A 9,638-nucleotide genomic window follows, 5' to 3' on the forward strand; every position below is an offset into this window, starting at 1 on the left:
AGATCAGAGGGGATTGGGTCAAGTGGACATGTAGTAGACGGAGTCTACTACACTGTAGTATTTAGTTTGTTTTTCTTGGTTTTTATGTACTTTTGCATTTTTTGTTTTACATGCTTTGATTTTACAGTTGCCAATACAATTATAGTTCCATATTTACGTAGTGTAGTCTTTTTGTGATAGTACTTTTACTTGTTTTATCAGAACGGCAGATATAGACACAACCATATCTTTTATCTATTTTGACAATTGGTTAAAAAGGTAACTCAAAATAATATTTTTAAAGATTGATGGCCCTATGTATCGGACACCTATATATCCATTCCTTTTCATGTGATGATGCTTATTTTACTTCATGCCTATCGAACATATAAGTTAGTAGCGGAGATATCCATGCTTCTAATACTGTTGATATACATGGTACCTTATACATTTGTTTGTTACCCCTGTGATACTTTTTGTTTACATTGGCCTAAAATGGTGGGATATTTATAAAACATTTATTAAACAAAAACAGGAAAAAATGTAAGTATGTGAACTGGTCTCTAGGTTATTCAGATTGTTTCTTGAAAGTAGAAGTAAACTAAATGTGAGTTGATAATGTTTCATATTGGTAAAACTATTATTGGCTTTTATTAAAATATTACCTATGACTCCTGTCTTAAAGGTCTTTATTTTGGGCATTTACACTGTTGCTGTTGCAAAGCAGGCTGAAGTAGAACAGCTCGCAAAAAATTAACAAAAAAAGGAAAACAATAAAATTTTAAAACAGCTTCCTGAAAAAAATGTCCTCCAATTAGTGTTTACATCTATTATAAATATCCCAAAGAATAAAATATGTTACCTGATTGGATAACATTAGGTACAACACACCTAATTTGCATTCATTTTTATAACTAGCCCCTATTGGGACTTCTGGTAGAATGGATGTTGTATAGAAATAAATACCCATTTATCTATTATTATGTAAAATAATACACATTTTCTCTGTAGCCAGATACTGTCATAAATCATATAGGCATGAACTAAACAGATGATGAGCCAACATTCCTATACATTTACAAATATAGGAAAAACAATGAAACTATAAATTCTCTCATTAGCCATAAAAAGTCTTGTTTTTTCTTTCCCTCCTATCGCACACATTATTAAAATTCATTTTCAGCTCTTTGCCAGGGTAAGGATAGATATTCTTTGTGTTTTCATGGTGCAGAAAAAAGCTTTCAGATGTGCCATGAACAAAGGTATGGAAATGTGAGAACAGGATGGCATCTGGAGGTTTTCAAACATGCAATTTTGGATGTAGGTTTCTTCTGCTCTTTGCAGGGTAAAAAGCTGTTTCTTGTCATTTCCCATCTTGTCATTTGAAGGTCCAACATCTTGCTATTCCTTGCACCAGCTGTTGTTTTTTCTCTTCATACAGATGGTACAAAGTCTTTGATAGATTTCCCCCATGATATGAAGTTATCTCTGTCTGAGAACTGCCTTGCTGTTACTACTGCATAACCCTTTCATGCAATGGCAGCTGTAGCAGCTACAGCCCAATTAACAGCTCAGTAGTACCTTAATTTAGTGTGAAATGAGGTGATTTATCTAGTATAGTATTACATGGCTCTGACAGTTTTCTCAGCTTCATGGACAAAAACAAAAATGAGTTATATATAAAGGAACATATCATAAGAGCAACATGACCTCTCCATTTGAAAATGCCAGTTTGAATTCGCAGCTTGAAAGAGATTTGTGGTAATGTGATTTGTGGCCTCATTACAATGCTTACTTTGGTTGGGATTTGTACATCATATGTCCATGATGTGCATGGAGGTTCAGAGACTATGGTCCTGATTTAACAAAGCTTACTGGATCCCCCAGCTTCACTGGTAAAATTGTATTCTCTTCAGCCTTGGAGAGCTATATATATTTATTTGTCCCATTAGTCATTGTGCCATGGTAGGTAACAGTACAGACTTCTGTGCAAGTGATTACTGTTTGCTGCTGTCAATCATTTACAGAGGGTGTTTACTGAGCAAGTTGTGGTAAACATAACTCAGTGATTAGTAATACCCCTGCTTGTGGCATCCACATCATAATTTCAGTTTTGTAGTCCCGAGACTTCAAGAGGCACATTTATACAGCTGGACTTGACACAAAGGCCCTGATTTATTAAAGTTCTCCAAGGCTGGAGAGAATACACTTTCACCAGTGAAGCTGGGTGATCCAGCAAACCTGGAATGGATCTCGTCCAGGATTGAAAACATTTGCTAACAAATAGCTAACAAATTGCTTGATTTTAGGAAATCCATTCAAGGTTTGCTCAATTACTCAGCTTCACTGATGAAAGTGTATTCTCTCCAGCCTTGGAGAACTTTAAAAAATCAGGGCCAAAGAGTCTGTAGGACACTGGATTTCATGCAGTCAGAAATAAAGAGAAATCCATTCATAAAATTAAAACCTTTCATGCTTGTAATGAGAAAAAGTAATGGTGCTGCACAGAGAGATAATAAGCATTATAGCATTCTACTACTCATGGAGTGGAGTTAGGCTTTAGTATGTGCATTGTACAGTTGATGTAACTTTCTGAGTTCCTGACCTAGAACAAGTGTGCAGATCAGAATAATTGGAGGAATGTCAGACATACTTAACTGCATGCATGTTTTAGGTCAGTGTCTAAAACCAAAGAAAATCAAAACTTGCACCAAGGAAAGTCAACCTGACAGCTAGATAAACAGATCTTCAAACTAAGAAGTTCCTTTTCAAGAGAGGAGCAAAGGTATGTTAAAAGTTAATTGCTAAGCATTGGGTATAAACAGCTGCATTATGCATACTCATTGAGGAAAAGATGTTTTCAAAAAATATGTACAGCCTTTTTATACAAACATATTTTAATGATTTGCCTTCATAAATGTGCAGAGTATTCTTAAACAAGTTACCCCTCCTTTCCCATATGCCCAGGAGATTCAGTCTTCTCCATGACTGAATATGGATATATGGCAGCTGCCTAGACTGAAAAGGTCACCAAGTCACTTTGGTTGATGAAGGAATAGGAGTCACTGTCATTTTAGACATAGCTTAAATCTTGGATTGATTGTCCGCCTTCATGTTCATGTGGAGCTGAGCCTTGACATAATGAATCTGTCAAACTTCTGTATATGCTTCTGTCAAACTTCTGTATGTATAGTTTGTGCCTGCTACAGTGGCAACATCCTATCCTCCTAAGGGAACAGTTGTTTGCTGAATGAATGGTGATAGGCTTTGCTGGCCTAGTGGTTACATTAAAGAAGATCAGGTTCAGCTAAATATTTAAAGCTGAACTATGCTGGTACTGACAAAACACAATGCAATGGCACTTGGAAATAGAACTGATAGGATCACAATAGGTAGTACATTCTCAGATTCATTAGATGTGCTATATATATAATTCATTAGCTTTGTAGTGTTAAGGAAACATTGTAAAAGTAAAATATGGCAGAGTCCACTTTAAAGTGTACCTGTGTAAATTGGAAAAGATTATCACCATCCAGAAGAGGATACTAGTCAAATATGTAACATTTTCTTTATTTCCTAAAGTGTGTTTTTTATTATTTGTTGGTATCTGTTTAGAGGTTTTTATTGCATTAGTACTTGCATTTTATTTTTAATTTTTAATTTATTAATAAACATGCCAAAAATAAAAAAAGGTATTTTCATAGATGACCTCCTGCTTGAAATGCTAGCAGCTTGGGTGTTATACAGGTTTTCTTCTTCAATACTTTCTGAACACAAAAATGCTTCCAGAGGTGCTTTAAACTTAAATAATGGGAAAAAATCACTATCATTAAACACCCATACATTACTTAGAGCTACCAGTTTAGGTGAGGAAGTTCATACATATTACATATGTGTAACCAAGCAAATACTCCAAGACGAGGTTGAAAAGAATGCCAAAACCAATTGGTGAAAAAGTCAAAACAAAATTAAATAGTTCATCATTTGATGAAAATGACAGACTGATTCCAAGAAATGGGGGGAGTAAAAAGTTGCTCAAGAGGCAATGCACTTTGAGATGGCAAAGTAACTACAGCTAATATAAAGTAAATATGCGTGTCCAAAAAATACCACACCCTAAGTTATATTGCAATAAAGAGGAATCCAAAAATCATAAATAGGGCTTTACCAGTATCTATTAATAATGCTTAATAAAACATGTTGAAAAGAATGGGTTCTAAAGTAATGAACTGGTCTGGACCTAATCTATCTTTTTTGTCACAATAAATTGCTTCTATAAACTCCTGAATAAGTTATTTATAAATGAAATGCAATGACTAGAGGCAGAATAAACTCCAAATTTTGATATGGAAGGAATCGGAATTCTCTTGAATTCAGCTATCATTGTTTAATTTGACGATTTTAATGAATAATCTGAATAAATATGATTATTTTTATATTTTGTGTACCTAAAAAGTCCTTTGTTTTTTTTTTAGATATGTATAATGCGTTTATTTGGGATGTCACATGCATAGTTGTGTATATTATAAAACATATATTCTTTATTTACTTATAACTAATAAAATGAATAAAAAACATAGCACCTTCTTTTGACCAACAAGATTAGATTGAAGGATCCAAGATAACATATACATCTTCTGAATACAAAACTAGCTGTCTGAGTTATAAATTGAAAGTGACAATATATGGCAATAGTGATAATGTAATGATAAAATAACTAGAGCAGTGGGAATAAAAGTACAATTAGTGTAATAACAGTTGGAGCTGGAGGGAAATCCAACCAAGCACACAAAATAACACTGAAATTCAGGTTTGGCTTGGGACACCCGAATTCATGAAATTCAGTTTCACTCAAATTTTGGGATCACTAATAATCGCAACTTTCCAGTTTTTTTAATGACAGTTTTTTAAGTACAGCCAATTTAAAATGTTTATTAAAGCTGAATTCTGCTTTTTCTTGGATGAATCACCATTTCTCCATCATTAAGCTAATACTGTTGTGTATGAATTAACCTACATCAGTTTTAGGTTTTAGAGGCAGAGGGTCCTGAATATGAAATGCATAATTATTTAGCTGTATCTAGCTGGTGAAAGGGATCTGTTTGTGTTTCAACTAGTCACAATACTTTTCTTTTTTACTGTTTTTTATATTTTGTTAGTTTTGTATAGCCATTGGTTTTTGTTTGAATGCGTACGTGTTTTGGGTATTTCTCACTTAGAAATAAAGCCCAGGTGCCACAGTATGGGACTGAATTCTTTAACTACTTCAGTTTTTAAGTGATAAAAGAAAAACAGAAAAAAACAGCTGGAAGTTAAAAGAAATCTTTTTGTTTCACTTGCAGTTGAAGCTGCAAACATAAAATGACTATAATTCTATGCTGATTTTTGTGTGTTTAAAGTAATTGCCTCTACTTGTTCAGCTTCAATCTAGCAACAGGAGAATGTACAACAAGCAAAAAGCAAAAATAAAACAAGTTTCATAACAACACAGCGCTGTACTAAACACTTGAAGTGAAACATGTTTGTAAAGCCATAACACTCAGGAGAGATGAAATGTATTTTTTTCTAAAAGACATTTTGTTTATTTTGACTATGTAAAAGCATGCCCAAAAGCGTTAAAATGTTCTGATTGAAACAAAATTAATTAATTGCAGGAGACACTCGTGTTTCAGCCTTTAAATAAACCTCACAAACTTGGATGATTTAAACTGAGCATTTAGTGGGCATATACTGTAAAAAGGTTAAAGTTACATTCAGTAAAAAAAATATTTATTTAGTTTTTAAAACAGTCTGATCCCATCCCAACAACCAAAGCCTCCCTATTGGGGAGTGACAGGCAGCATGGATCACATCTTCATATAACTTCATTGGCTTTTTTTTTATTATTATTAATAAACAAGATTTATATAGCGCCAACATATTACACAGCGCTGTAAATAGGGTTTGTAAATACCAGACGAATACAGACGGTGACACTAAGAGCTTACAATCTAGTAGGTGGGGGAATTAACACACAATAGGAGGGGGATATGTAGTGGTGGGAAGTAGTGATGGTTTCAATAGAAGAATATGGGTAGGCAGGTTTGAAAAAATGGGTTTTGAGTGATCTCTTTAATGAAAAAGTAGGAAAAGTAGGAAAGTAGAAGCAAGGCAATAGGACGAGGAAGACCATTCCAGACAACTGGGGCAGCTCTAGAAGTCTTGTATCCGTGCGTGTGATGAGGATAGGAGTGAGGAAGTCATTTGTAGGTCATCGGAGGAGCGGTGAGAGAGCGGCTGGGAAAGTATCTTTTTATCAGGTAAGTGGGACAGAACTGTGGAGGGATTTGAAAGCAAAGCACAGGAGCTTGAATTTGATTCTAAGGTGAAAAGGAAGCCAATGGAGAGAACTACAAAGAGATGTAGCGGAATTGGAGCGGTGGGAAGGGTGGATGAGTGTGGCTGCAGCATTCATAATAGATTGTAGAGGAGAGAGTCGGGTTAGTGGGTGGTGGCCAGTGTGGAGGAATGGGCACAGAGTAGATCAGAGGGAGATGGGACAAGCATATTAGATGGAGATGATGAAAGAAGAGAGGAGACTTAGTCCACAGTAACAGGGCTGAGGGAGGCCAATGATGATTTACAGGTAATTTACAGGCTTAATGCCTGCATTTAATGATCATTTTTACATGTGGTCAATCAGCTATAATTTCATGTACTGGCTGCTGAAATAGCTATTGACATAATATAATATCAGCAATCTTTCAATCTGCAGCCAGGGAAGTGTAAAATCATAAAAGCTAGCAGTGGAAGGGGCATGTGTTAAGGCAGCACCAATAGAAGTTACCTAGATTTCTGTTATGTCAGATAGCATATTGGCGGCTTTATGGAACTCCTTATTTTTAGAAAAATATTTAGAACATGTGTCTATATGATCGCATGTATTAATATATAAATGGTCTATATACACAACTTACTGCTGTTAAACTACTGGTATTAACTTTAGGAGCAAAGGACAAGAGGGCACTCTTTGAACTTGGAGGAATAACTTCTGCATATGGAAAGCATTCCTTACAATAGGGACTGTGAAAATGTGCAATAGGACCCCCTCGGAAGTAGTTTTAGGCTGCCTAGTAGATCAGTTTAAAATAAGTTTTATGCATTTCTAAATAGAATATAACTGAGTATTACATTGTATATATAAAGTTCTGGCAAAAGATAAAGCCACACAAAACTAATAATCAAATGTGCACGTGTACTTTCCAAGACATGATAACTTTTTTTAAAGCCCACAACAAGAAGGTGTGTAGTTTTCCTGGGATTATTACTGCTAAAAGAGGTTTACTTTTAAGGTGTTAAGCTATGTACACACATCAAATGATTCTCGCCCAGGACGAACAGTTGTGAAAATCTGTTGTGTGTACAGCAGTCCCTCCACATTCCTGATCTGTCTGCTAAGGTGAGTTAATTAATGACTATATAGAAACACGCAGTGGGGAGCCTCTTGCTCATCCTCCCCTCTCCATTGAACAGAAGGATACCGTGTGTACTGTTCTTGTTTACTCCACTCATCTGTCAATGGAATTTATCTTAAAAGGTTCTTTTTAGCACCAGTACTCTGATGTCCATCTGTGGTCTGTATAATGCTTAAGCTTACCAACAAAATGTATATTATAGATAAATACTATTGTTTTTTTTTTTTCCTGTTAACACTTGGCAAGATAAGATACAAGCCATATAGAATGTGAATTGTTTTTTCTCAATACAGTAGGTAATTTGAGAAAAGAAGCTGTTTAGATTAACTGCTGTGTAAAGCAGGAGGATAGGTCTAACTAGTAACGCATAAATATGGCAACGCAGTGTACATAGAAATTTGCTTAAGACAAGAACATTTGATGAAACTGTTCTATAAGCTGATCTCCTATAATGTTGTAACTCGCTTGTTCTGATTTTTCTGTTAGGATTTATTAAGAAAAAAAAAAAACTCATCAGGAACTGGGCCACAACATAACTCAGCAAAGAAGATTTAATAAGCTGGCTGGTAATCAAACCCAGCAGAGTCCAGCAAAATCTGATTAATCAAATATGCAAACCCTATAAAATAATGTAAGAGCAGATTTTGGATTAATTTATGTGTGATTATCAGGCTTCTTAGATAGTTATACAAAGTCTTCAGCTAATGCAAATGTTTTTATTGGCAGACAGTTTGTCTTGGAACAGCAGTGCCTACTCTGCAATTGAGAGACTTTGGCTTGTCTTGCAACTAAAAAAGACTAGAGGGATAAATCAGCTCTGAATGAGGAGCCCATTTGTGGAGACGTTTTAAAATGGGGAAACATTATTACATATTTAATGTAGACTGTTGTGGGGAAGTATTTTGTTTTAAAGGACTCTTAATGGTCAAGCCTTAGTGCCATGTAGCATATACATTTACATATTCTGTACAATCCAATATTTAGTAAAAATTGGAAATGATAAAAAAACATTTAGCATTTTTACTCCAAAGCTATTTGCACAATATAGGAAGAGTTGGAATGCCAAAATGCAATTAATCTACTTCCAGAGACTTTAAATTGTTCTGCTTGGTATTATAAATTATAAAGGGAGCAGTCTTCCTGTTGCTTAGATAATTAGTATGTATTATATTGTATAACTTTGTTAAATGGAAGAACTGTTTTCATAACTTACTGTTGTTGCAATTGCAATTTAATATCACTATGGGGAAATGCCACACACAACTAATTGACATCAGCGGAAGAAGCTACTTGAAGTTAATGCTGTCATATAGATAAATTTTTCCCATTAGCTCTCGCAAAATGACTCTTAATAATGCTACATTCCCAAAATGGCCATCGTGAAGAAAGATACGTTTGGCGCTATAGACTGTGTGAAAGCAAAATGAACAAGGACTGAACTGCAATGTAAATTAGATTTGTGGTTGAGTGGAATTGATTCTTTTGAGACTTAATTAATCACGGTGCTTAATCACTATAACCTTTAAACACAGCACTCTTGACCAAAGCTGCGGGGCAAAGGAACATACGCATACTATTTTTTTCTCTTCCAGAGAAGCGTAGACTATATCTGTGATTTCTAAACTAGACCAGGGGCCGTATTAGGTACGAAGGACATATGTCTAGTTACTGGATGTATATTTAATGCACTCATGTAAATCACATTTTCATCCTTGGAAAAACATTTACAGTAGATGTTTTCATGGTAAATAAAAGCAGCTTTTCTCTATGTTTCAGCATTTGTATTACATGGATGAAATATTTTAGATTAGCATTGATTCTTCGAAGGTTAGACCTACTGAGTTTTTGGCACATTAATTAAGGTGTTGAGCTGGATTTTGTTGGAAGATTTTCCTGTAAATCATATGCCTCTCTTATTACTAAAGTGTAAAATGAAATCATTTTTATAAGTATTGTCCTTACCCAGGAGCACTGCTTGATGTTATTGACCCATTTATGGCTACAGATACACTGAATATCCATGCTTGGATACCAAAATAGGAACCACTAAATACCGTATTTTTCGCCGTATAAGATGCTCCGGAATATAAGACGCACCCAATTTTAAAGGAGGAAAATCTAGAAAAAAAGATTCTGAAAGATTATTCCCCTTCTGATCACTCATGTGCCATTCATACCGTATTCCCCTTCTGATCACTCATGTGC

General features: G+C 34.9%; 1 protein-coding gene across 1 annotated transcript in view; it reads left to right on the plus strand.

Moving 5' to 3' along the window:
• LOC140326857 (autism susceptibility gene 2 protein homolog) overlaps positions 1 to 9,638 on the plus strand; it is a 347,808-nt gene that overhangs the window by 80,715 nt on the left and 257,455 nt on the right. The window lies entirely within an intron of this gene.

Source organism: Pyxicephalus adspersus, chromosome 1, assembly GCF_032062135.1.
Source record: "Pyxicephalus adspersus chromosome 1, UCB_Pads_2.0, whole genome shotgun sequence".
Lineage (NCBI taxonomy): Eukaryota > Metazoa > Chordata > Amphibia > Anura > Pyxicephalidae > Pyxicephalus > Pyxicephalus adspersus.